General features: G+C 41.5%; 1 protein-coding gene across 4 annotated transcripts in view; it reads left to right on the forward strand.

Annotated features, from left to right (window-relative positions):
• The window catches only part of LRP8 (LDL receptor related protein 8), a 195,451-nt gene that overhangs the window by 1,348 nt on the left and 167,273 nt on the right, over positions 1 to 26,830 (forward strand). The gene's annotated exons all lie outside the window — the stretch shown is intronic.

Raw genomic sequence — 26,830 nt, forward strand, 5'->3', positions numbered from 1 at the left:
GCGGCAGCGCGGGGCCGGCGGAAGGGCCCCCCCGGCAGCTCCCTGCCCGCTCCCTGCCCGCTGAGGTTCCGCCCTCGCCCCCGGCAACGTTGCTGGTCAGAGCGTCTGAAGGCACGGCGCGGTTTTCTTCTCAGGGGACTTGGGAGAGATGCTTAACTCTGGGGCAGTCCGTGCTCAGGGCCAGGGCCAGGTGCCCACGCGAAACGCCGCTTACTTGTCCTACAAGATTTGGGGTTGGTGTGAGTTTTGTGTTTCAATATACGCTTGCAGTCATGCTGAAGAGAAGGGAGATGAATGAGTAGTAACACTGGTTCCCTGGCAGTGCAAGGGAAGAAAGAGCAAGATCTGTGCTTTCAATCCGAAGAAGATGGCAGTCTTGCCTTCTCCTGTGGTGTGGCCCTGGTGCATGTGAGTGGTGCCCGGTACACTTTGGGTATTTTGTAGGGTTGTGCTGTTATTACCTCTCTGTTATTTTGCTTACAGCTTCTGACAGCCTAGGAGAATTGGTCTCAACCATGGAGTGTAAGAAGCATCTGTAAAAGAAGTTATGGAGCCTAAGTCTTAAAGTGAAGTATCTTTAATTTGGAGTTTGAAGTTGCTAAAATGGTAGCAAGTACTACGTCTCTTGAATTGTCTCTGTAGGACAGTAGACATTGAATGTGCATCAGGTTATAATTCACTGAATGAACTCTTGAAAGTTCATAGACTCCGGGGATGTATCAAGAAAAAAAAAAGAGTCACTGGTTATATTTTTTTCAGTATGTGACTATCTTGTTAACAGCTTCACCAATAAATCTATGTCAGGTGATGTTCAGAGTGAAGTCTAGATAGACTAGTTTAAGTAGAGCAGGGATTCCCAAACTCTTGTTCATGGGAAATGTCTTGATGTTGTAACATAAACCGTAACATTTATTTCTGGTGCTTTCCTACTCAGAGGACATGATAGGCTTTATGCCTAAGTTTATGATCTGGGGAGTTAGCATATTGGCACTAGTTAGAGGCAACGTAGACCTGGAATGTTTCAAGTTACAAAAGACTCTGGGAAGCCATCGCTGACTGACAACCAGCTTGGACTTGTGTGTAGTCATAACTGGGCAAGTTGTCTCAGAAGCATGTGAGATTCCAGAGGGAGACCCTCATCTGTGGAAGTGCTGGCAATCTCTGAGCAGGCTGGTACTGGTACTCTTGAAGCCTTCTATTTAAAAGTCCCTCTGTGCGTTGTACAAAGGCTTGGTGAGCTGCAGGTGATGTACAGGCTGCGCTTTGGGAACTGCTGTTTCAGAGGCTGGGGTCGTGGGTGGAGGAGTATCTTGAGGAACAGATTCTGCACCTGGCACTCCAGATTGAAGAGTAGGTTTGTAGCCTGAGCATCTTGCTGAGCACAAGTGAGTGGGTTGGTATCTGGGCTGCTTTTTTCTCTTTCCCTTGTGATCTGCCCTCTAAGCATTGTGTCAAAAAAGAGGGTGTAAAAGAACATCCTGCTGAATATGAGCTGTGTGTGAGCTGTGCTGTGTTAGAACAGTTAGATAGATAATTGCACCTGATTTAGTTTTATTTCAGGGGGTTTTACAGGTGTTGGGTTTGGGGGTGGTAAAAATGTGATGGCTATATTGTGGTAGAATGGTGACTTCTGAGATGTTAGGAAAAAGAATTTTTGGATGTGGAGACATCAGGAAGGGCTTTCCACTTCAATCTGAACTTGCATACCACAGAAATTACTCATGGACTGTTGATTTAGTTCATATATACATATATATAATATATATATTGAGTTTGCAGTTGCTCTCCAAGCAGTCTGAAAGACATTTAAATTGCTTTTTTTTCACACACATTTTTCTTATATTTTTCTGAACACTGCTTTCTTTCAAAAGTGCATACCGCTTTTCAGCATATGTACTGTTTATAGTTATATTGACTGGGTGAGAGAATATATTGCATGTGGTTTTGCTTCTAGATATCACCTCTGTTATCACTGCTGTAATAAACATATATTTATTTTAAAACTATTTTATGAACATATGCGATGGAAGAAACTGTTCTGGAAAACCCAGCATGCTGGAGTGGTGATGAAGAGCGAAAAGAATATGCAGGTAGCTTGCTGATAATGAGTACTGTATGGACCCTGATAACCCCTGTAATTACATCTGATGCTTTTTCTCCAGAGTTGGTAACATATTTCTAATATCTCATTGCTGCTTGTAGGTATCCCTTCTTGTTGAACAGACAGGATGGTCTTCATCTGTGTTAAGAATTGGTTTATGAAACAAGCTTGTCCTTGTGGTAGACGGTCTATATACATTGGAAGATTCTGTAACCAAGAGTATCTTAAATAATTCTGGAAGGAGATAATTTTTCAGGCAGTAATCCAGGTGCTTCCTACCAGAAGCTGTATTTGCCCAAGACTGACATTGTTGGGGTTTTTAGGTTTTTTGTGGATTTTTTTTTTTACCCCTCTTCTAGAGCTTTGCTGGTGTGACATTGGCTTTTAAAGGAGGTTTAGGCTCTAAGGAGAATGTCTCAGTAATCATCCTGTATCATCTCCTTGGAATTTGCTTTCTGTTCAGTCATTCTTTTCTGCTGTGGTTGGTAGTTCAAGTTATCTGCCATAGGATTGATGTGTGAGTTAATATGGTAAACGTAGGAACTGAAGCATGAAAAAGTAATGATCTCATCTCTTACACAAATCAGATTACTCAGTACTGGTTTGTAAGGTGTGTTAAGTTTATCCTAGGTTGCTCAATAACCTTCTTTGTATATATCATAGGGTCATATTCTTTCTTGGTATGTGGCAGTTGACTTTAGAGGTTTTACTTGTGGGAAATGAATGAAATGAAAAGAATCCAGTTTAATTTTCTTCTTTAAGAAAAAAAAGGGGAAGAAAAGCTGTTTAACACATTTTCTTAACTTTAACTGATGCTGTTGATGAAGGCAGAATTTATGAGCTCTCTGGCCCCACGGTTCACTTGTGATAGCAGGCAGTAGAGACTAGGTGCGTATTAGAGAAATGGGATTTGTTGCTCACACTATTTGGATTATCATGCACTGGTTGTTTTTGTAAGATACCTACCTCAGTTCAGACTAGACTGTGCATATCACTTTGGTTCAATTTAAATTACCTTTACAACTTCAGCATACTCCAGGAAGCATCTGCAGAGTTGAAACTTCATGCCTCTCTGGTCTTTCCCATTCAAGCAAGTATCAGTTCTGCATGTGGTGCATATTTCAATGTTATAAAATGCTTTCAGTAATGTTGATGATTTAAAACAGTCAAAGGACCACCAGAAAAAAATAGACGTCTCTTGCGGTATGAGGACAAAATGATGAGGATTTAGGGAAGAGCAGGAAGATTGGGATTGCAGAAAGGGCCTTGTCTGTTGGGAAAGGTTAAAAAAAAGAACCAAATAGATGTAGGTAGCAAGTAAGTAATGAATATAGTTACTGCCTTTCAAGAATTAAAATGAGACAAATCCTGGTAGCAAAAGAACTGTAGCAAAGGAAGCTAGCGGGAAGAAAGGAGTCAGTGCTCATTTGTCTGTAGGTATATGGCTTGTGAAGTGTTAACAGGAGAGGAGGAGATACTAAGTTGTGTGTGTAGTAGAAATATATAAAGCTGTATACACATTGCTTAAATATAAAGATGCCTTTTTCCCGGCATGTTTGAGAAATTTATAGCGTTTTAGGGGAAAGGAAAGAAATAGGAAGTAGAGAAGTTCCTTAAAATGCTCCTGTGTATCTGCTAAAAAAATAGAAAAATAGTGAAAGTTACGGTGTTCGGACTGCTGGGGAAATCAAGTTTTAAGCTCTGGAATTAGAAATCTTGTGTAGCTATTACAGAGTTTAAATCTGTATAAGACTATTGACTCTATACAAAATTATTTGCTTGAGCTCAATCCAGTCTGCATAGGCCTGACAAACAAAAACCCGGTCACAGTTTACAGCTTGCACTGTCATGATCTGCACTATATGCGCACACAATGAACACAAAACAACTGTATGATCCACACAATGAGGACAGGGCTCCAGGCATTTTTGAACATGATTTTTCAGTTGTATTTTACTCCTTCCCTGCACAAGCAAGTGCTGCTTTTTCCTCTCAAGAAACTCTGGAAAGTCAAGACTGAATTTTATAACCTATTTCAGGGAATGTATGCAGATATACACTCATCAAGACTTTTTCCATAATGGTATAGCAGCAACATTGTAAAACACCAAAGCTATTTTTATAGTGGGTAAAATGTCCATTTTCTGAGGCACAGTGTTTTGGCAAAGGATCACTCCTTGCTGAGATACTCAGAATGTCGGGTACTGGGTTTTTTATTGTGTCCCTCAGGATGGGTGGACGCTGCAGGGCCAGGTCAGCCTCGGGGCCCGCAAGCTGTGTGCCCTGGGTGCCTGCTGCTGTGTGACACGTCCCCCAGAATGGAAAATCCTAGAGAGCTGTTTTGACAGGGGAGTGGCTCTTGGAGACTTTTTGCCCAGTTTTGCAAGTTACTTCTTGCTTGCCACTGCAGCCAGTAGAAAACAAGGAAGACCTTGCAAATTGCAGCTAGACACAATATATTTGGCACAAAATAAGAGCTCTTAGTTTGATTGTGTGTGATAGGATTTTATTTTTCTGCTGTAAGTAGGGTTCACATTATCATAACCAAGAGTGGGTAAAAGAGACTGGAATAACTCTGCATAAATGTTTCACTGTTGATTGATCCTTAAATGTGGCAAAGAGTATAGTTTCAAAAAGTGAGCAGTAGCTTAACCAGTTTCTTAAAATGAAACAGAAGCTGCAAGGCCACTTCGTCTTTGTAACCTGCCTGCAGGGGGGACACAGCCAAACGCAGAATTACTATTTCTTGTTTAGAGCTCCATTTTCCACTTTGTATTGGGATCCTTTCTGTGGTGCTGCTTTCTGGTGAGTACAATTCATAGGGATATTTTATACTGGACAGGACTGAGGCTGCCTGAGGTATGAGATGTGGTCTGAAGGGGATCACAGTTCCAAAGACTGTTCCTACACATCCAGAATTCAGGGTAAACATGTAGTATCAGCAAACTTCCACCTACCTTAGCCATTGCCCTGCCTTGGGGCCACAGTATGTGACAGTATAGCTGAGGTGTTTCCCTTGCTATCTGCAGGGTTTTTGCATAGAGAATCTGCAGAGAGTTTGACTCCTGCTGCCTATGTGAAAGCCCAGGAAGCAGCCTGATAGTCTCCTTGCTTTTCAATTCAAATTTCACCAGAGCTGGAATTTGGGAATAAAAATATATCAGAAGCCTATCTGAGAAGTAAAATCTGATCCTGTGAAGACCGAGATATGGCCGAGTGGCTTTGAAATGCAGGGGCATAATGGTGTGCCATGCTTGCAGGTTTTGGGACATGACAAAGTGAGACAGCAGGCAGTCACAATTGCCATGTATATTCTACGACTTTTTTCTCCTCTGTTGTCTGTTGCTCCCGTTTTTCATCATGTTCAATGTTGAGGCAGTATTCTCTGTGCTGAGCGATAGCTGTATGTTACCCTGGAGACACCTGTGTGTCTTCAATATATGCACAGCACCATGTGGAGAGTTTTAGGTTTCCTTGACATATGCATGGTCATATGTTCTTGATTATGTCAGGGATAGTTTAACTGAGTTGCATGGGCAGCTTGCATGCTCATCCCAAAACTAGAAGCACTGGGAAGAGTGGTACAGAGGAGCAGGGCTCGTTTGCTTGCCTGTGTGCATGTCTGTTGCCTGCCTGTCCTGGTCTGTACTGTGTTAATGTGCAAACTAGGTTCAAAACCAGTTTACTGATTTCTTGTGTTCCACAGTGAATGTTGTTATTTGCTTATCTTCCTTTTTCATTATATTCTTGTTGCCTGTTCTGAGAAAACTAACTTGCATACTTCTGGGGTTTTGGTTATCTTCCCTATGTTGCATCCTTTATGTAGAACATCAAGCATTAAGTACAAGTGGGAGACATGCCCTTCTCCATTTCCCTATTTCCTGGCACATTAGCTTGAGGAGTTTTATTATCTCTACATATAAAACTGCTTTCCAGGAGATGGTGTTTTTCTATCACTCTTGCTCATGGTCTGGGAAAGAAAGAGAGAACTGGAATAAGACCGCTCAAAAGGTGGAAGAGGGAACTCAGGTGCATTGATAGCTGCTGGGGACATTGTGGCTATAGAGGGAAAAGAACTTGATTTTATGGACTGCTGCTGTGCTATAGCAAGAAAGCACATGGATTGCTCTACATACAGTTACAGGAACAAGCTGTGATCTGAAAAGCTTTCCTGAGGTCAGGGAGAATGGGAAGATGGAAAATAATGATTAAGTTCAAGAAAGAAATGATGAAAGTGCAGTCAAAACTGACAGTGACTTGGTTTGTTTATCAAAGAGCTCAGAGCTCTCATTTCAGAGGATATAAAAGTATTCTACATTTTGAGCCAAGATAGCCAAGCTTAATCCAGAACATTTTAATGTATAAAAAGATAAAAGAAAAGTCAGCGTAGACCAGTTCTCTTTTTTGTCTGCAGTGTTATAGACCCAGGATTAGCACAGGTTTGAGGTGTGATTTCTTACTGGTTGATGTCAGAGTGGAAGACACTTAGGATAATTTAATATTAATCAGAAAACGTTTAGAGATGAATTCAAATGAACAAATCACAATTATGAGACTGGAGGAACCAAGTGTAATGTGTTGGTGAATGCATTTATTTGACACACCTAGAGTAAGAAAGACCTAGAAATAATGAATTTTCTTGACTGCATTGTCCACCTAAAGGGCCATTAAACACTCTCTAAGGCCTGAAAGTGTCTGACAATTATTGATTCTCTTAGCTGTTTCTAATAGACAGACATCCAGCTTTTGTTTCTGATATCTTTTTTAACCACACCAGCATTTTTAATTCACTGGCAAATTTACCATGTTGTTGGTGTGCCTCAGGGACTGTGATGTTGTGTTAGAGATGTGTTTGTGGTAGATTTGATGCGGTGTGAAGTTCTCCTGGTCCCTGTACTGTTGTTGCTTCTCTGATGACCTTTTCCTCTCTACGAATTTCCCATTTACCTGCAGCTTTCCCCTTGTAATTCCAAAGACATTCCCAAAGCATGTTACTGCTCAGCTCTGATTTTCTGTGTCATTAAATGCCTTATAAAATCCCATAAGATGTCAATATCTCTCTCTTTGCCATGCCCAAGAAAACAAATCGGTAAGCTGAGTTTGAGTCATGGGAATGAATGTTTGTGTTGCTGCATGTTTTCTTATGCAGTGGCATGTCCTTGGTGGAAAAGCAGACTGCCTGCTCCAGAGCGCTCTGCTTCCAGAGCAGGCAGCTGGTTCTAGCCAAAGGGAAGCCTACAGTATTTTACAGTGCGTGTGGGGGAAGTGTTGAAAATGCCGAGTGTAGTTTTTCTAACTTTCTATTTCCTGTTAAAATTATTAATATTTAGATAGCCACAAGGGAAGGGGTAAAAGGCCCTGTGATAAAATTAATGCAGATTTCCTGCTCTGTGAAAAATTCTGGCAGAAATACAAGAGATAACAAACTGATTAGACTTTAAAAGTTGTTATAATGCTGTAAGCTAGTTGAAAATAAAACTAAACCCATCCAAAGTGAAATATTTTCAAAAGTCAGATTTTAACCTAAGATAAGCCTGAAGATTTTTAAAGTGGGGATCTCTGATGGTCTCTCAGGGTGAGAGATACTGTTTCTTGCCCTAATAATGATGCCCTGCTAGTTGGTGGTTCTGTTTCCTGGTAAGGACCGTGACTTTATTCCCGGAGCTGAGGTTGATCCAGCAGCCCTATGCATTGCTCCTCACGAAGAGGTGAATAAATGGTGTTACAGCTCTTCTGCATGTGGGACCTGGCCCCGAGTGACTCACAGCTGTACAAGCAGTCAGCAGCAGAGCCAAGAACAGAAATGAGGTCTCCTACCTACCGGTCCAGTGCTCAATACATGCAACCATATTGCTTACTGCAGGAGGTACCTGTCGGACTAGTAGGTGTGTTTCAGTTTTCTCTCCAGGTTTCCTGGCTTTTTTCAGTCTAAGCTAAGGCCTGGCAATCAGTTTAACCATACAGTTAATGCCAACAACAAGTGTTAGAAACTAGGACAGAACAGGATTTATAGTTGGCTTAGAGTAAGGCTAGTAGCCTTTGGGCTGCAGCCATGTAAAATGAGCTTTATTGCCAATTTTTTTTGATGTTCTGTTTCTGATACATCAATATTATTTTTGCATTATTAATATTTATTAAATGCTTGAGAGCATGTGTGGCACTGTACCAGGCCCAGAGCAGTCAGGGACTCAGTTTCCATGGCAGCAGGAGCACAGTCCTGTACTTGCAGAACTAGAAGGGCTCTTTTTGGCAGCTGCTCTCTGTGCTGTGATTACATTTTCTTTTTAAAGATAGATATGTAATTTAAAATCTAATTCATTAGTGCTGCAGAATCTTGTCCATCCTGGGTGAGAATTTTGCCTGCTGTAAGTTTCTTTATCTTTTCTGGAGTTCTAGCTTGGTTTTTGTAGCTTCTGTGGGTGTGATTTCTTTTACTTGCAAAACACTGAAAGAGGGGGAAAAAGAGTGCGTTTAAAATCCATTGAAACAGATGGAAATTTCCTCTTGATTTTGGTTAAATTTGAAATGTTATGTTGTTGTAGACTTCTCTCCCTTTCCAAGTAGCCTATAGTATAGTTTTATCAACTGAAAAAAAATAACTGTAAAGAAACTAGTGTGTACAACTGACAGTAAAATCTTAACTGTACTTTCTTCCTCATTTAGGCAACTGCTTCAATTCCAGGTTTTAACTTTGTTTTGTATTTTAACTGGCCTTGTTTTGTACTTTTTAAATATTTCCTTCTTAGAGATGTAATGTGCAGTATGACGTACATTGAGGTGACATTTTCCTTCATTTCAAGGGGTGAATTAAAATTTTCTTTTGATCTCAAGTCTTTTTTCAGCTGTGCATTACCTGGTAGAGGTTTTCTGTCCGTCTTTGCTTTCCATGTGTAAAGTTAGTGCGATTAATTTCTTTGACAACTTTTCAGGCTTTTTCTATTATTGTTGATCTAGATGAGTAAGTTTGTAGGTATCGTTCCAGATGTGTTGCATGTGTCTCCTACGATACCAGCTGCTTGGCTTGCTAATTTAGCAGTGATTGGCTATCAGTAAATCTTGCTGGATTTGCTGGACCTGTTCTGGCCAGATATGATGCTACTCTGATCCAGGGAGTAGTTAGAGCATAAAAATTTGCAATAGCAGGAGTAGTGAATATACTTGCACTGAGAATAAGAATTTCAGATGTAAACTTACAACTGTTCCCGTAGCCTTCTCATCCTGAATCACAATTGCATCTATGCAGCTACTTACAAACAGAGAGATGCCCCAGTTTCTTTGATAACAAATGTCAGTGTCGACTGATATAGGCCGAGAAATACACCTCCTGTCTCTGTAACTGAGTGGTTCTATTCTTGTTAGTGTAGCTGTGTTACACTGATTACACATTTATCATCCAGTAGCCGGTTAGCAGTTTAGCTTTCTATAAATCTTTGTCATACAAGTGGACTAAATATTATCTTATGGATATGCAAACTGATGCTTAGAGAAGTTACCCTTTTTCCAAGGCTGTAGAGTGATTCAGCAACTCACTGTGAACGTTAATGACTCTTGAAGAATGTTCCCAACTTCTTGTTTTCTGGTCTGTTATCACATTGTTTTACACAGATAATTGTGTTCCCTGGGTTAAATGACTGCTCAAGGGCTTAGCCTTTGCCTTTGTTATATACAGTTTGTAAAATATTCAGAAGAATCTGAGTGTTGAGAACTCACTGTTTCAAGATTTGTGTTGGGTCAAGTGCAAGAAATAGTTCAAGTGGATCACTCTTTGTATTTAGTATCAGACACACAAAATAAGGCATTTGAGGGGGAACATGGTATTTGTTTTGCTTTTCAAAATGGACTTATATTTTGTACATTCATACGCTTAAGAATAATAGAGTGCAGCCTGCATATGGGGAGTCATCACTGCAGCCACCTCTTCAGCTGGCCAAAAGTCCCTGTTTTGAGACTGCAAGTGACAGATTTTTTCACTGCTAAAGAGGCTCTTTCATTTTCATGTGGGGATATTGTCTCTCCAGACCTCCTTTACCTCCATGCCCACACCTTGCTGTTATCTGAGCACTGTTTGTAATGTATCACTAGTGCACCCTTGCTTCAATAAATTGTCTGTAACATATCCTTGACTGGCAAGAATTGAGATGAGTAGGCAAATTTAATTTGCTATTATATATTTTATTGCTGCATCTCTTTTCCTTCTTCCTTTCTTGCATAAAACAATGAAGATACTATTTAGCTTGTACAACACTTAAGTTTGCACAACAATATTAAATTCCACTAGCTTGATAAGTGGGGCTGCATCCTTACCTTGGTGGCAATTACAGGTAGTGTTTAAATGAGCTGGGTGCTACTGGGTGATCCCATTGGGCTTGTTATACAATTGAGAAGGGGTAACCTATGTTGACACAGTTCTTTGGTGGATGATAAATAATGAGTTTCAAAGGGAAGCTCTGGAACAATCTCTGCCACAATCACATTGGTGTATTGAAATTGCACACTTCAAGGAATTGCTCTTTGCTTGGTGATTTGTGTTCCCCTTTACACAAGAGCTCTTTAACACAGGATTTTGTCCTCTTTTTTTTAATAAAATAACATGTATGCATGTTTGCCCAAGGTGCCAGTGCATGTTAATCCCTGAAGTTAAATAAGGATTAAGGAGGTGCGCTGACAGGTGCTGAAAAGAATTGCATCTGTCCAGTTCTTGACCAGAGGGACTGTGATCTTGGCATGGCACTTCAAAGTGTGTGAGCATGGAGCAGGGGAGAAATCCTGGGGCCTGCGGTATAAATCCAGGCACCCTCTTCTAGAGGGAAATGATAAATAGTTAATTTTTATTCATGGTTGTGGATGAACGTGTGCCTAAGCAACGTGGAGCCTTTCCCAGGCTTGCACGCAGCATCTCATTCCCTTGCTAGAGTTCTTTTCCTTGAAGTCCTTCCGCGTGAGTTTAGCCATTAATTCTCATGGCCCTGTTTTGCAGAGTGCCTGTCCTCAACAGCAATGCACAAAGCCTTTGTTAACACCTTCCCTCGATCAGGCATTGAAGGAGACTCTGCAAAGCTTAGCTGAGAGCAGCAGGCATTTCTTCACATTTGATCATGTACACAATCAGGTGAATGCTGCCAGCCTTATTTTGTGCAAAAGCTTGTAGAAAGGATTAATAACTCCTGTGCAAACGCTGTACTTCAGCTGGCTAAAAGCTCCTAAGTTCATCCTGCCCAGATCTGTTTAGTTCATTTACAATATTTTTAAACTTTGAGACTGAAATCCAGGTTGAGGCTGCTAGGGTGGCAGCGCTGGAGACCAGAGCTGATGTGAAGCTTCACACCTGCCTACTGTTGACTCCAGTTCAGTGCAGGGCAGCTGTGCACAAAATTGTTGGGCATACTGTGAAGTGTATTGGCAAACGATAACCCAGATGATGTGTGTTCACAGAACAAAAGCCATCACCTGTCACTGAACAGTTCTGATCCTCCAGCTTTCAAGGTCAGAACTGAGATGCTCAGCACCATGGGAGATGTTGCATTTTTGCAGCAAGATTCAGGTGTGTGCTGGGGTTTACAGGGTCCTTGGCTTACAGGGCTGTTGCCCTGGCAGCTTCATCTCTGCCTGCTCAGCACACTGAAGGAGTGTTTCAAGAAAACTTGAAACCAAAAATATCCTTTTAGGAGGCTGTTTCCTTTCCTTCTCCGTGCAAGTTGGATAGCTGTCAGTGGGTTGTCCATGATAGTAAGGGTTGAGCAGTGATCTTTGTTACTAACTGATTCCTTTTCTGTACCATGTTGTGCAGGCTTCATTATCATATCACAGGGTTAATTTTAGAGTGCAAAAAAGATGCTTCTCTGGCAGTGAAAACCACTGAGGGGGAGGAAGGCAGCCAAGTACAGGACCTAATTTGCCCTCTTCCCACAAGAATTTTTTTCTTTCTGTGGGGGAGTGTGAGTTTGAATGTGGCATTAGAAACATATTCAATGACTGTTTTAGGGCAGAATCTTGCTGTATCGTTTTTGAATGGGGTTTTCTCCCTGCTACTTGTTTTTACTGAAGTCTTGTGGGATTAGTTTCTTGAGGGAAAGAGCAAGCCTGATGGGACTAGAACAACAAACCTAGCTTTTCCTTAAAGCTTTTGTTTAAAAATTATGGCCTTTTTTTGCGACTGTGGTACATCTGAAAGCTGGTGTCATCTCTCCTTGAGCTGGTTAGGAGTGAATTTCCGGTAGACAAAGCTTTTTGGTGCATCAGCTTGACCTTTAACATAGAAAAAGGGCATGTGTAAATGTCATTTTTCTACAGTAATCGGTTGGGATTATCTGTTACTGTGCTGGGTTTTTTGTCTGATTTATAATAGCAAAGATTTTTTTACAGCAGTTTGACACAAGAATGATGCAGGTTTCACTGTCTGACATTGGATAAAATCTCATCAACAGATAGGAAGGAGAAGATTCATACCTGTTAGCACTGTGTATATATGTGAGAGAGAGAATTACATTTCTCATTGAATATGACTTGGAAGATCAAGGATCTTATTCCATTCTGAAGTGTTAGAAGTCAGAATATGAAACAATGAGTATCTTGGGATTTGGGGAAGATACTTGCTGTGCATTCTGCTCTAATTAATTGTGGCGTTTGGTGGGGTTTCCTTATTACTTTAATCTACGGAGAGCACCATTCCCTGGTGTTGAAATTTGAAGACAGAAAACATCTTGTCTGTGTGATGGCTCAGCCTGATCCTGCTGCTGCAGAAGTCTCTGAGGAAATGCTGATCTGCTGTTTCAGATTGCTGACTAACAACGTGGCCCTGTAGCTTTATAGCACAGGCCTGGCCTTCTCCGGGCTGGTGTAGCTCTTGCGATCACCATCTCTTAGCTGGAAACTTCTGCTGTGGGCCCAGAAAAGCTGAAAGGACTTGGGTTTGTGTGGTCCGTGAGGTGCTGCCGAGAGAAGAGCCCTGGTCGGCCTCACAGCGCCTGTGGGGCTGTGCCCACGTGGCCATGCTGCAGGGGCTCCTCCCGTGTACACAGGGCCACTGTCTCCTGTCCAGGCAGAGTTTCACTGTGCGTATGTTTTCTCTCCTGAGGTGAGCCTTGTGAAATAGTGGTGAGGGGAGCAATACTGTCAGGGGAATATGCTGGATAAACATCACATTTTAAAGTGATGTTTCAAGGGATCTTTTGTCCTCTGCAGTTAAACAGTCACAGCTGACAATGAGGAACCTTTCCAGACTCAAAAATAAATAGTTTCAATTCTGTTTCGTTCACAAAAATGTTATCTGCAGCAGTTTTCACTAGGGCATTATCCTGTTTTGTTTTAGCCTCCAGAGTGCATGGAGCGCTATCATGGACCTACAAAAAATAAAGGCCCAATTTTGGTCCGTGATGCGTGCTTTGTATTGGTACAGACGGAAGTGGTTTCTGCAGTACTGCAGACAGGAATAATGATGTGCAGGAAGAACAGCAGGCTTGCTGGGGAGATACAGTGTTTGATGACTGCTCCTTGATCAGTCGTCAGTTCCCACCTAATTACGTGCAGAGTAGACTCAATGAGGCAAGCAGCAATTTCTGGGCTTGGACTACTGTTTTGTTTCAAGTGAGGATTAACTTCTCTGTAATTCTGTCTTGGAAAAGCAAGTACAGTTTCATTCCATTCCAGATCTCATGCATACCCCGGGTACATTGTTGTGTGAGGACTTGCCATAGGCAAGCCATGAAAATAGAAACCATCCATATTTTATTGACTCTTCAGTCTGTATCCAGTACTACTTTTGCCTGTGTTCTCCAGTGTCCTGCTGAAGAGAAGATCTGTCACAGGCATGTTTTAGTTTGTGATATCCCTAGTTGAAGAATGATCTTGCTTTCAATTTGGGGATGGTAAAATTGCCCCCTCACCTGCTAGTAAGCTGCTTAGTCTGCATTTACAGCGCTGCTCTTTTGCAGAAGGGGCCAAGCTCACTCCAACAGATGGTGTGTTATTTCTACAGCTAAAGCAGGTTCTTCAAGTGCTAAACTTCAGGTGTCTCTGCTTTTTGGAGCAGAAAGACTCAGACTTCTCAGTGTGGTATAGGTGTAGTACGTAGGTCTGAACTTTAACACAGGAAGGCTAAAAGAGCAGGAAACCACAAGGGTTGGCATCATATTTAAATTGTATTGAGAGCCCGCTTATGGTAGTAAAATCTTCGCAGTTGCTTTGGCGTGCTAGTGCCTCTGGTGTTCACCCTGCCATAGACAATGAACATTGCAGCAGCTAAGGTTTCTCCAGGCTTGGCCCACAGTTTGCAGCCTTATCTGTCACAGCAGGGATGAACCCGAGGGAAATGAGCAGCGTTCCTCAGTCCCACAAAGTGGTGTGCAGGCTATGTTCCTACCACCACTTGGGTTGAGCATCCCCAGTTGAAGCTCCTTGTCCTGCCTGACAGTCTTGTATCCTGGCCTGAGTATGGCTTGGAAAGCCTCAATATTGTTGCTTTAATCCACTTGCTTATGAAAAAACTTTTAAGTTCATGTTCTGTTTTAGATATTGTGCAATATATTCAACTGACAAAACAAAACCCCAGCCCTGAACTATTTGGAGAGGCAGTTTCTCCTGCTAAGCTGAAGGCTATCAGATTGCACAGCAGAACTCTTACTGAGTTCAAAGTGAGTTTATTGTTGTGTGTGAGTATTTAGTGAGTCACTGTAAACCTCTCTAATTCTGTTGTCAGTATTGTAACTTATATCCTGCTTTTTCAGTACCCATTCCTCAGCTAATATTACAAGGATTTTCCTGTAGTACATAGATATTAAAACACTTCCAGAGTATTAGATTTTTAGTTTGACTGCAGAAAATGGCCAGGAAGAATTGCCAAATGTGAGTAGGCACTCTACATTTCTATCCCTGATGTGCTCTTGTTTATAAGTGCATGAACTTGATGGAGATTTCTTTTGATGAGTTTTTGCCAGGTTGGACTTCTGTTCAAACAGCATTATGTCTGAATAAGTGAGTCAAAACTGCCTTTGCGTTTTCCAGCATGCTGTTTCTTGTCCAGATGAAGAGCAGGTAATTGTGGTTCAGTGCTGCCGAGTCTGCTGTATTAGAAGTTTTTCTAGGAAGGTGGCTATAGAGCAAAATTGTACTGCTCTTGCAAGGACCCTTGCTCACAGAGGCTTCACATGCAGACCCTTTGGGGACGATGTTCGGGGGCTGTGTTGTCGGGGAACATGCAGGTGAGAGGCAGGCCTGCTGAAGGGTGATTTGGGTGCTTTGGACAGTTATGCCTGCAGTTCTCTACTGGAAAGGTGCCTCTCTGCGCAAAGAGCTTGTAGTGTAAGCTTGCCTGATTGGGCTCAGACACTGGAAGACAAGGGAAGCCTAAAGAGAAATAAAATGTCACCAGGGCTGAGAATGCAATCCTTGTGCAAGGTCTGGTGAGCCAGCTGGAAAACAGCCATGCCTGAACTTTGTGGTTTCAATAAATGGAGCTTGTGTGATGCCTGTTGAGAAAATATGCCCAATATGGAGAATCCATAACAGGCAGAAAAAGGATGTGATGGGAAAGGCAGGCTGAAAGCTTGACAAAACATGTTGCTGTTTCAGCAGGCTCTGTGGCAGGCCTCCCCTCCTCACCAAAGAAACTGTGTAAACTTAACCTCAAATGTCATCAGAGGAAGTCCTCATCTCGAAATGAAGAGCTGTTTGTGCTCAGGCCTGTTCGTTCCTTAGCCTCAGATTACTGACAATAATTGTGATGGTCTGTTCATGTGATCTCACCAGTCCTTTGGGAGTGGATGACTTCCTTCTAGCATCAGATGATGCTAGTTTGATCCCAGCTGTCATGCTGTAAAGGTGAGCGGCTTTCACCTCACTCATGACTGAGTCTGATAGGGTGACAGCACAGTTACTGAAACCTGCCAAGCAGCAGATGCATAACAGGAAAGCGGGAGACCTTTGCATTGATTTATTGTTGCTGTTTCCTGTGGAACTGGCTTTGCATACAGAAGATTATTGCTGTCAAGGCAGAGAACTGGAAGGGTGCAGCTGCATGTCAGTAAGGTGTTTTTCTGCTGCAGTAAGTAGCAATAGGAAAATAAAAATGCCTACATTTGACTATTAGTAGGACAGATAGGCTGGAAAAGTGATGCTTAGGTTATTCAGTAAATGCCCTATTTTTTAAAATTAAAACAAGTCTCATTTTAGCCATCAAGAGGTACAGGGTACTTAGCTCTATTAAAATGTGGGCTACTTATTCAGGCAGGGACAGGGACTTGGTATAAAATACCTGTTTATTTTATATTGGTGCCTTTCTAAGTTTGCACTGACAAGGCCCTTCACGTCTCATTTCCCCAGTTTACCTACTTGTGAGATGGGGAAATGGTTCGTCTTTATTTTTGTGAAATAGTGCAATCGATACATGGTCAAAAGAGTGGAATAGGAGCTTGGTATTGCTATTTAGTGCAATGTGTGTGCTTGCAAACAAAATCAGCAAATTGGCATTTGGTCAAGAGAAGCAGCTTTCAAGTTTAGAGGGACGGACTTCTGAATCCAGTAAGAATATTGAATGCAACCCAGATGGCATCCTGGAGGGAAGTTTTGTGGCATCAATTAGCGTGTAGGTTACCATGCTTCTAGCCAACTGTGAGTTATTTGGCAGCTTGCCACTTGACTGTTAGTGAAAATTCAAGAGCAATGAGATGAAATAGAGTTCCTGGTAGACAAAGAGAAAGATGTCTTCACTTGAGAAAAGAGATTTGTGGATACTGTTTCTGAAATGATTTACGCTGTCTGCTCTTGTACAGCCAAATATCTCAGCCTTATTTATATACATTTGCATAAATAAACCTATTTAAAACTTCTTTCAAATTTCACATGTAATTTGTTCTCAGGAGGGCATCTGCAAATGAAAGGGCCACCAATAGGTGGACCGGTGCTCTTACAGCTATTAGAAGGTGAGCTTAATTTCAATTTCCTTCTGGAGATGATGTCCTTATCTAGATTTTAGGACCTGTGTATTTATACTGCAGGTTCAGACTAAATGAAGTTGTACTCTGGACTCAGAAGGAGTGGCCAAATCCCTGAAAAACTGGCTGCATTGTAGTACTAGATTGTAGTACCACAGTTTCATATCATCCCACTGAGAACAGAGTCTAAAGAGTAGTAAGAGTAAACGCCCATTATGGGACAGCTCTGGGAATGTGACTTATCTGATATTAGAATGAACTGGGATCAGTTTTTGTTGACTTACAGAATGTGCATTAGCCTACAGAAATATTTCTGCATGGCTTTACTTTTTTTTAAAGTCCATTTTAAAGGGACATAAAATCATCTCCATATCTCAGGTGCTAACATTTCAGATGGCTTTTGCATCTGTGCAATGAGGGATAATTAGGTTTGTAGAGCAGATGTTCTGGAAGCCTGCACTGCAGTATGCCTTGCTGTTTCTGGCTACAAAGATTTACTCCTGGGTGCACTTGTTTTCTTTTAATGTAGGAGAACGGCAAATTCCCAAACAGCCTTCTGTATCTAGTAAGGACTTCAAGATCTCATACCAGATATAGTCAGTAAAGGTTTCACTAAGAGCTTTAGAAAGGAACGGGTTTGCTCCCAACAGTTTAGTTCAGCTGCTAAGTATTGAGTTTTGACTCTGCACTGAAACATGTTGTGCCTTTTTCAAAATGAGCAGAAGTGTTTGCAAAGAGGTAATGATGGTGAGATTTTTTCACTGCTTTCTCCTGAGGCATAACGGTTGGGGGTGAGGGGAAGCCCCCAGGAAAAGCAGAATTATACCGTTATCCCAGAACTGCATTCTGTTGTATAGTACGTTGTGCTGTACTTACTGCCTGTGGGAGGGAAAAAATGGGATTTTGTAAATAGCCAGATAGGAACAAGGATATGAACTGTGAATATGAATGTATGCTAAGAGTGGCCTAGGACTAGCTTTATGAAATACAGATGTTCTTCATGGCACTTTTTGGTCTGGAGAGGCGGGTTTGCTCAGTTTTATCATATCACGCAAGGTTGCATGCTTCTCCCAGTGTAGCTGTTAAGAAAAAGGCAGTGTTTTGCTTTTGAAAAGCATTAAATGCAAAAAGCTACTAAATGGAGGTAGCCTTTTTTTATCAAAACGTTACATCTGACTTTTTACTGAAGTGATAATATTGTATGCAGATATGCCTTCCCTCATTTTGTCAGGTATGCATGTTTTTCATAGGCAAGGTCTTAGGCAGCTGATCTTCTGCCTTTCAAAGACCACCAATTTGCTTCCACTCCAGAGGGGACAGGTCTCTCTCAAAAATGACTTTGCTAGGTCATTCCTTCTGGCATTAGTCCAATACAGCACACACGTTTGTGTTTACAACTTCAAAAAGATGTGGTATGAGAAACAACAATAGCTTCAAGGAAGGACCTGGAGACACAGCAGTAAAAAAATAAAAGCTTTCAAAGCTTCACAGGAGTGCGTGTATGGGAACAAAAATGCTACCAATTCAAAGCAATACAGTGGGAGATATTTTGGGGGGTATGCTTTCATGTGAGAATCAGAAATGGACACTAGTTTCTTGTTTCCATCATATTGCTACTGAGTTGGGGTCAGTTATGTTGCACTTCTGAGTAAACTCATCTCCAGTTTGAAATCAATGGAAATTGCAGGGATTCCTTGATCTAGTTCTTGGGTTTCACAGTGACTATGGAAGAAACACACGCGGGCATGCACTCTCAGGCATTTTACAAGTAAAGCCAAAGCATAATGTTATTTTTAGATCTGTTGTTTTTTTTTAATGCCTGCTGAAAGAGCTTTTTCTCTCTGTGTTGCATAAGAATGAACCTGGCAATCAGATCCTTATGTAAATAAAACTTGCAGCTCACTCAATCAATATTTTGTCCTTTTCTTGGCACGTATAGAATAAAATCACAGAAGAGCTAGTTAATTTTCACAATTAATGCTGATATTGTAACAGCAGTCACAATTTTAAGAGTCCCCTGAAATCGAAGTCCCTGTGAAATCCTGGTCAAGGTTGGTTGTTCTTTTTTTTTTTTTTTTTTCTTGTCTTTTCCTCCCAGAGGTCACATTGTCATGGCACTTCGGTTCTCAGGATTTTAATTTTCATATCACTTTTGGCATAATTACATTTGAGAGCTGCATGTTTCTCCTCTTTAAATACCACAATAATTAGGAAGGCATCCTGACAACTGAGTCATCCTCTCATCCTCAATACAGGATGAATCCTCCTCGTGCCTGATGCACAGGGAGGTTCAATTCCTTCCTCTCAATTACTTCCAGTAGTTTATGCAGTGATCTATCAGCTGCTGTGAGAGGGAGGGGAAGCAATAAATATGGCAGAGGGTCGCTATGCATGTACAATTTCTGTTGCTGGCAAAGTTCAAAGTCTGTTTCAATTTTCTGTTGAATCTTTCCAAAGAATCCCTCCAAAATGTTCTAATATCTTGTCAGGGCTGTTCTCCAAGGATGCTGGGTGAACTGTCAAAAACCAAAGTGCTTCTGTGCTACCTGTATGCAACGGCAGCTGCTGCAAGGTGGAGAGGGAGCATTGCACTGTTCCCTTCTGCTAGCAACAGCAGGAAGATCTTGTAAGGGGCACTGTAATATTTTAGTACCTGCTGGGACAGTTTATTTTCTTTTTATCTCTGAGGAAGAAAAGTCTCACCAAGCTGTAAGGCACTTACAATTTGGAAACTCAGCTGCTGATCATCAGCACTGAGAGCTGAACTTTAAATTTGATGCAGCCAAAGGTGTCCGAGGCTAACACAGTGATTTTGAAGGCATTGGGATATTTCTAGATACAAGATAGTTAATCTTCAGAGTAGACAAGACCTTGATTTAACCTCTGAGCCCTCTATAGTGTCTGTGGTTGTGTTGATGTGTTATTGGTCAGTATAAGAAGTCCAATTTAATCCTCAGTGAGAATTTGAACTTATGTGACTTTCACATTTTGAAGTCAGCACTGCTACTCCTGTTGGGTTTATGAAGGAGCTGTGAGGACATTCGTTTTTCCATTAACACGTGGCAAATACTTGTGCTCTTCTCTTGCTCCCCAAGGTTTTTGGCATGGTACTGCATTCCTATCAAGTCATTGCTCATGACTTTCCTATACTCATGGGACATTTTAAATTTAGTTTCTCCATTTCATCATGGTGGGTGGTACTTGGTGGTTTTGTTGAACGTCTGATCTGATTTCTTAAAATGCTTTTCATATTTTGTAAAAATGACAGAAGGAGGACTTGCCTCTCACCCTCTGGTCTAGTGGTGAGTCAGCAACCTAGCAGGCTTACACACCTGCCAGGAATTGAGGTCAAGTGGCCCAGTGTGATTTGTGCTCGTAGTCCCACATGTAGACAGACCAGAATAGATAACGTGTGGCCCAAAGGACAGCTGTGTTCGTATTCCCTGCTTAATTCTCGTGTTTAGGATTGTCTGGCCTTTGTGTTATCTTTGCCTTTACAACTGCAAACAGAGTGGTGACAAAATCTTCTCTACAGACTTGTTTTGGCAGCAGCAAACCCAGAGTTAAAAATGTGGTTAGTTTTCTTTACCTTTAAAATCTTCCTGCAGAAAGGGTGCAAGCATGGTGGCAGAACTTATGAAATAAACAGCTGTTGGGTGAGTTCAGGCTGTGACCACTTCCTTCCCAGGTAGGAAGAATATTTTTCGGTCACTGCTTCTGCTGACTTAAGATGAAGCAGGGTTTTAGGTGCAGAATATTTCACAGGCAGGTACTGAACCAGCTGTCCCTTTCAGGTGTTAATTCTTAAGTCTTCGATAGGACCCCCATCTTTCCAGTCCAAGTCGTATCACTCACAGCAAGGTTGTTTTTAGGATTTCTAATGGCTTCCTCTTCCATTTGACTTTTGTCTTTTGCAATGAATTATACAAACCTTTGGTCTGGTGCCTCACCTGATTACCTCCTGTTCAGTATTTTTCTGAGATGAATACCTGAAAGCACAACCAATCCATGACACTAATGCCACTAATCATGGCTAATGAGTGTTTTTAAAAGCATTCTTACAAGCAAATTCAAATCATTGAAAAAAAGCAATTTTCAGGCTACTGTGTGTTTTTTATTCCTTTTTATATTTTTATTGTTTTAAAATTTAATGTTTCAAAGTTTGGCCACAGACAGCTGGCAGCTCGCCTTTTGGTCTCCAAGTACCCTGGCCCTGGCTGGAAGCATAAAGTCTTTGTCACACACCAACATAGAGTGAGTCTTTTCCATTTCATGAAATTAAAAAAGAAATTGTCTGCTTGAGTTTCTGCTCTCATGGTAGGTTTGAAGTTCAGTCCTGAATCTTCCATATTCAGTTTTTAAAACTGTCCCTATTTTTGCTTGGTTTGTTTGGTCATATATTCTGTTCTCATAATTGTCAAGATCAGTGAGTTTTTCTTAATGAGGAGGCATTTATTAAAGAAAATTGCAGTTAGAGATACAGAACAAGAGCTTCCAAAGCACTCAGCTTAACAAAATCTGAGCCACCTGCTTTTGTCCTATGTGTCTTACCTCCATTTTCAGCCTCCTAGTCCCCAGCAATCAGCCTGATTTCTGTAACCTCTCAAGAGAGCAGAAAAAGCCAGGTACTCTGTGTGAAGCTCTGGATACTCTGCTTGGGTTGTCAGTGCATTGCTGACTGCCACCAAACAGGATGTGTGCACAGGCTGAGATTTGCTTTCCTTCAGTGAGGATGCTAATTCAGTGCTCTCTCACACAGGCTGTCATTTTCTGATTCTTAATAAAGTTCCTATAAAGATGATAATCTTTGAGATCTATACTTTGTTTTCAAAAAAGGCAAGAAGTGTTTATTTCTATGCTTTCCTTTTTTAAAAATTTTAATGTAAGTAGATAAGGTAGTCGACAATTACTGATGAAAATTATAGAAGGCTGTAGTGTGGTCAGAGTGATGAAAAATGCACTTTGGTGTGTGAATAATGGTGTCAAAGGAGAGGCATGCACGGTAGCCTTTCCACTAGTGGAGCTACTTTCCAAGGAAGTAAAGTTCTTGGAGACTAGTACTGAAAACTCAATTTTTGGTAAAGGAGATTTAGACTAGACATCTAAAGGGTGACAACATTGAAGCTGTGGTGTGAACTATTTAGGGTATGTCCATCACTGGAACTTTTTAAGAACAAAGAAGCTTCTGTCAGGAGTGGCTCAGGGCGTTTGATCCTACCTTGGGACAAGAGTTTGAGGTGGAGGACATTTCAAGATCCCTTCTGCCTTCATGTATTTCCCTTTGCTGGGAAGGAAGCTGTGGCTGCCTAATTTTCCTGCATCTTCCTCTTTGTGCCCAAATTCAGAGGGGATGAATTGTTTTGCTCTTGGTTGAGCAATTGTTTATATAAAAAAAAGCAGTCACAAATCTGGTCATCTCAGTGTGGGAAGGAGATGGCCTCCTAAAATATTAAGAGTTGTTATTCTTTGGAGATTGCAGGTTATTCTGCAACAGCTGCCTAGTAAGCATGCTTACTTACGGTAAGTGCAACTCTTCCTCACATGCTGCAGTTGCTCTATCTGTTTTAATGAGTTTTGCAATTATCAGATCCACACACAGAAAACCACACCATATCTTAGATATTCATAAAATACATATTGTTTTCAACTGACATTTATTGTGGCTGTATTTCAGTTAAAAGAAATAGTACAATAAATATGGGATATTTTTCTCTTTCCAAGCTTCAGAGATTTCAGCTGTGAGAACATAATCATAGAATCAGAATGGTTTGGCTCGGAAGGAACCTTTAAATATCACCTAGTCCAACCGCTTTGCTGTGGGGAGGGACATCTTTGACTAGATCAGGTTGCTCAAAGCCCCATCCAACCTGAATGTTTCCAGGGATGAGGCATCTATAACTTCTCTGGGCAACCTGTTCCAGTGTCTCACCACCCCTCAGAGTCAATAATTTCTTCCTTTAATCTAATCTAAATCTACCCCCTTTTTTTACCTCTTGTCCTATCAGAACAGGCCCTGAAAAGAAAGATGGAGAGAGACTTTTTATAAGTCCCTTTATATATTGAAAGGCTGCAATAAGGTCTCCCTGGACCTTTCTCTTCTCCAGGAATCTGCAGAATGAGTCTGTCTCCTGCAGTAAATGTAATTTAGGGGTGTGGGGTGTTTTGACACTTGGATTCTGTGATATGGGTGTGTTAGGAATACCTACTCAGCAAGGCAAAGGGGAGAAAAATGCAAGGACAGTAAAATTGCAGTAGTCTCAGAAAATAAGCGTGCATGGGACTCTGATTTCACTGCTGAAGGACAAAAAGCAGTAAGAATGTGAAAATCCAGTCTGCTCATTGAACAGAAAATCCAGTTGTATTTGAATCTGAGACAGAGACCCTGGCAATTAAAGGCTGTAGGCCCTAATTTAGTTTTGATAAAAGACCAGATTGGTAGTGGTGTTCAGTAGCTTGGGTCCAAGGCTGTGCCTGCCTGCTGCTAGGCTCCATCTAAGGGGGCTGTTACTCCATGCTGGGATTTTCTGGTGTCTGTCAGTGCTGAAATGTGTTCGTTAAAGGAGATGGTGCTGGTGTCAGACGTCCACATGTAGGGTTGTCACAGCCTGGTTACTCTGCAAAGATTAGTTCTTTTATTGACTTTTAGCTGAAGATTGGCAGGAATTTCCTAAAGAAAATCTGGACACCCAGCCCTAAAAATAGTTGAAGAAAACTGGCTTCTGAGTAGTTTGCAGCCAGTCTGTGGCCTTAAAGGAAACAAATCTGTTCATGAGCTTCTGGTGAGCCAATCCAGTATGTGACTCTGTCCAGTCTTTTACATGTTCTCTTAGCCCGAAGCTTCAATTAGTTCACAAAATCACCCAAAGTGCAACATCCCTCATAAATTCCAGTAGGATTTAGGTGGTCAGTGTGGCACTGTACCTTTGTGCTGGATATGGATGCTCCAGGTAAATCCTACAATGGGATTTAGGATATGCAACCTATAGTAGCCCATGGCTTGGTCTGAGCTATCAAGCAGTTGAAGCTCTGCTAAACTGGGCTGTATTCACGAAATTGTGATATATCCATGTAACCAATGAGAAAAATCACAGGATTCAGCGTGTGTACACAAGTGGGTAGGCTTGATGGTTGTATAACCGTCACTGTCCTGTTACAGGTCTGCATACCAGGGAAAGGTAATAAGTAGTAGTGTGTACAGCAAGACAGAGGTGTAAATCATTTGCAATGCCTGTATCTACTAGCTTTTGGAAGAAGTGGGACTCCAGCTGAGTGGGAATGGCTGTGATGGCAGAGCTTTCAGTGAATTCAGACAAGGTGTGTGTGCTTTGCTGCTTTTCAGAAATTGGTCTGTCCTTGGTTTCAGCTACATTTCTATGCGACATTGGACAAATCGCTTAACCTCTCTGGGCATCATTGCTTAAAATGGAAATGTCAATATTCTTGCCAACCTTTGTGAGCTATCACTGGATTAATGGATAAAAATTGCTGTATAAAGTATAAGCATCATTTACAAAGTATTTTATCTTGTTTTCTTGCAAAGCAGCTGGGTTACCTTGAACTGTCACAACTGCCAAAAGTGTGAGGGGACCTACTGTGTTTGCCTGAGTCAAGGTAGCCCCAAAACTAAGTTTGCCTTTAAATTCTCGATTTTGTTTAGAAACATATTTTAAATAGGGTTTATTTAGTGTTTGAAGTTTGATGTAGTGCAGAACTTCACTTTCTCTAATGGACTGTCTGAGCTCCATGCTTTCGAAAATTGTTTAGGAAGATGGCAGCATAGACACTGACAACCATAGCTGTCATGAGCAAACCTGGGTAGGCAGAGGAAGAGAAAAACACATTGTCGTACTTCCAAATAACCCACCTTCTGCTTTATTTGTTTAATTCCTTGGATCTTTGTCTTTAGCCTCCTATTTCTCCTGTGTATTTGTATTATAATTACAATATTTAGAATTACAATAAACATAATATCTAAGTAATTTTTAGGTGTCTTTACTGAGTAAAAGAGCCTTAATATGAACATTGTCAAATTGTTGCAAAGGAGGAAAAATGTTTTAAAGGGAAGGTAATTCAGATTACTCCTTATAGGAGGAGGAGCAGCATACATGTGGACAGGTACAGAAGATCAGATGATGTGCTAGCATTTCTCTGTGATAAGGTGTTTTTTCCTCCCACCTCCAACATGCAAATTTAAGACAGTGTTTCGATTTAGCTCCTTAAGATTTGGGGGGGGAGGGAGTAATCTTGGATTCTGCTGAAGATGATGTCTTTCTTTATGTACATGTGCGCTTAGAATTAGCAGTCCGCACTGAACCCTGGCCAGCAGACTTGCCCATACGCTGATTTTCTGGTGTGTAACTCTGTCCTCTTGCTTTGCTGTTGTGGAATCATCGCCCAGTCCTCCTGCTTACAGCTGCATTGCTTCCATCCCTGATGTCGTGTTCAGCCCTTGGACAGTTCTTGGAAGTGGTAGGTTTTACTGCCAGGTTTTTCATGTCTACAGAATTTGTACAGAAATGGTTGTTTGCTGTGCTGTTCAGATGCATCTTCCCATATCAGACAGTCACTATTTCAGAGTGACTTGAAAATCTTGCATCATTGTTCTGGGGCACAGTTACATGGGAAAAATGCAGCCAAAACAGCCCAATGAAATAGGGAGCCAGTGGGGAAGAGTAGTGAGCATGAGCTGAGGCAACACATCCGAGAAATATGGCTCGTATGGTACCACTTCGCAGTTCTGCATGGGACCAGGGCACCACGGTGTTGGGCACTTTACAAATGCTTTGCAAAGACCTAGCTCTGAGGTTTTTAATTCTCTGCTAGATGCTGACAGCTGAGAAGTGAGAAGAAGCACAAAGATACAATGTCTTGTAGGAGTAGTGTACAATAAGGGCAGAACAAATGTCTTTGTGTCTCAGTACATCTCCTTGTCTGCATGAACCTTTGCTATTTCTTCTTCAAGCCTCTTGGATGTACTGGTAGAACCATGTTTTCTCACTGCTGGAAAAACTTTGTGTGGCAAATGTGGTGTGACTCAAGCTGTGATTGGCAACGACTAACTGAGATTGTCTCTCAAAAGCTTGTTGAGGTTTGCCTAGGACTCAGAGAAAACCAAGATGAAAGGGTTGGGGCAAGAAAGAATCAGCAGCCAGCAGTGTCATCTTAGGCCAAGCCCTGTCGTCGCAAAACCCTTGCATTAAGCTAGGAGGAAGATGTTGGGGTGTTCATTTTGATTCCTTAAGCCACAACGGCTGTCTGCTTTTGTTAGCAGGCTTCCCTGTTATCCCATAATCCCTTCAGACACTTGAATTTGTCTGCTTTTCTGCCTAGATGGTAGGGGGTGTTGGGAGACTTCTTGTTCCAGAGACAGTTGTGGTCTTTGCAACTTTTTACCCTAATGGGACAAAAAGGAGGCACAAAGCCAGAAGTAGCATGCTGTGCCGTTTATTGCTTGATTTATTTGTGGCCATGTCTGTCACATGGATGCCAACATGTTTTATCTTCATTTACAATAGCCCAAAATGTTTCACCTGGACTGATACACAGTCGTAGGCCAGACAGGGAGGTTCCATAGGGAGATTTTTCTTAGCATGTATCTTGTTGCTGTGATATTTTTTTTTAACCCCTGCTTCCCTCTGCATCCATAAGTTTGCTTGTAAAGCTGTGCATGTTTTCAGTGCACAGTCTGGATAATTAAAAATAGCTGCTTGTGGCGCTTGGCTTCTGTGCAGTCTTTTATCAATAGTGCCTCTGAGAGTACCTTGTGTTTGGATGAATGGTTTTAAATAGAGTGGTGAGAACT

Source organism: Phalacrocorax aristotelis, chromosome 6, assembly GCF_949628215.1.
Source record: "Phalacrocorax aristotelis chromosome 6, bGulAri2.1, whole genome shotgun sequence".
NCBI classification, from domain to species: domain Eukaryota; kingdom Metazoa; phylum Chordata; class Aves; order Suliformes; family Phalacrocoracidae; genus Phalacrocorax; species Phalacrocorax aristotelis.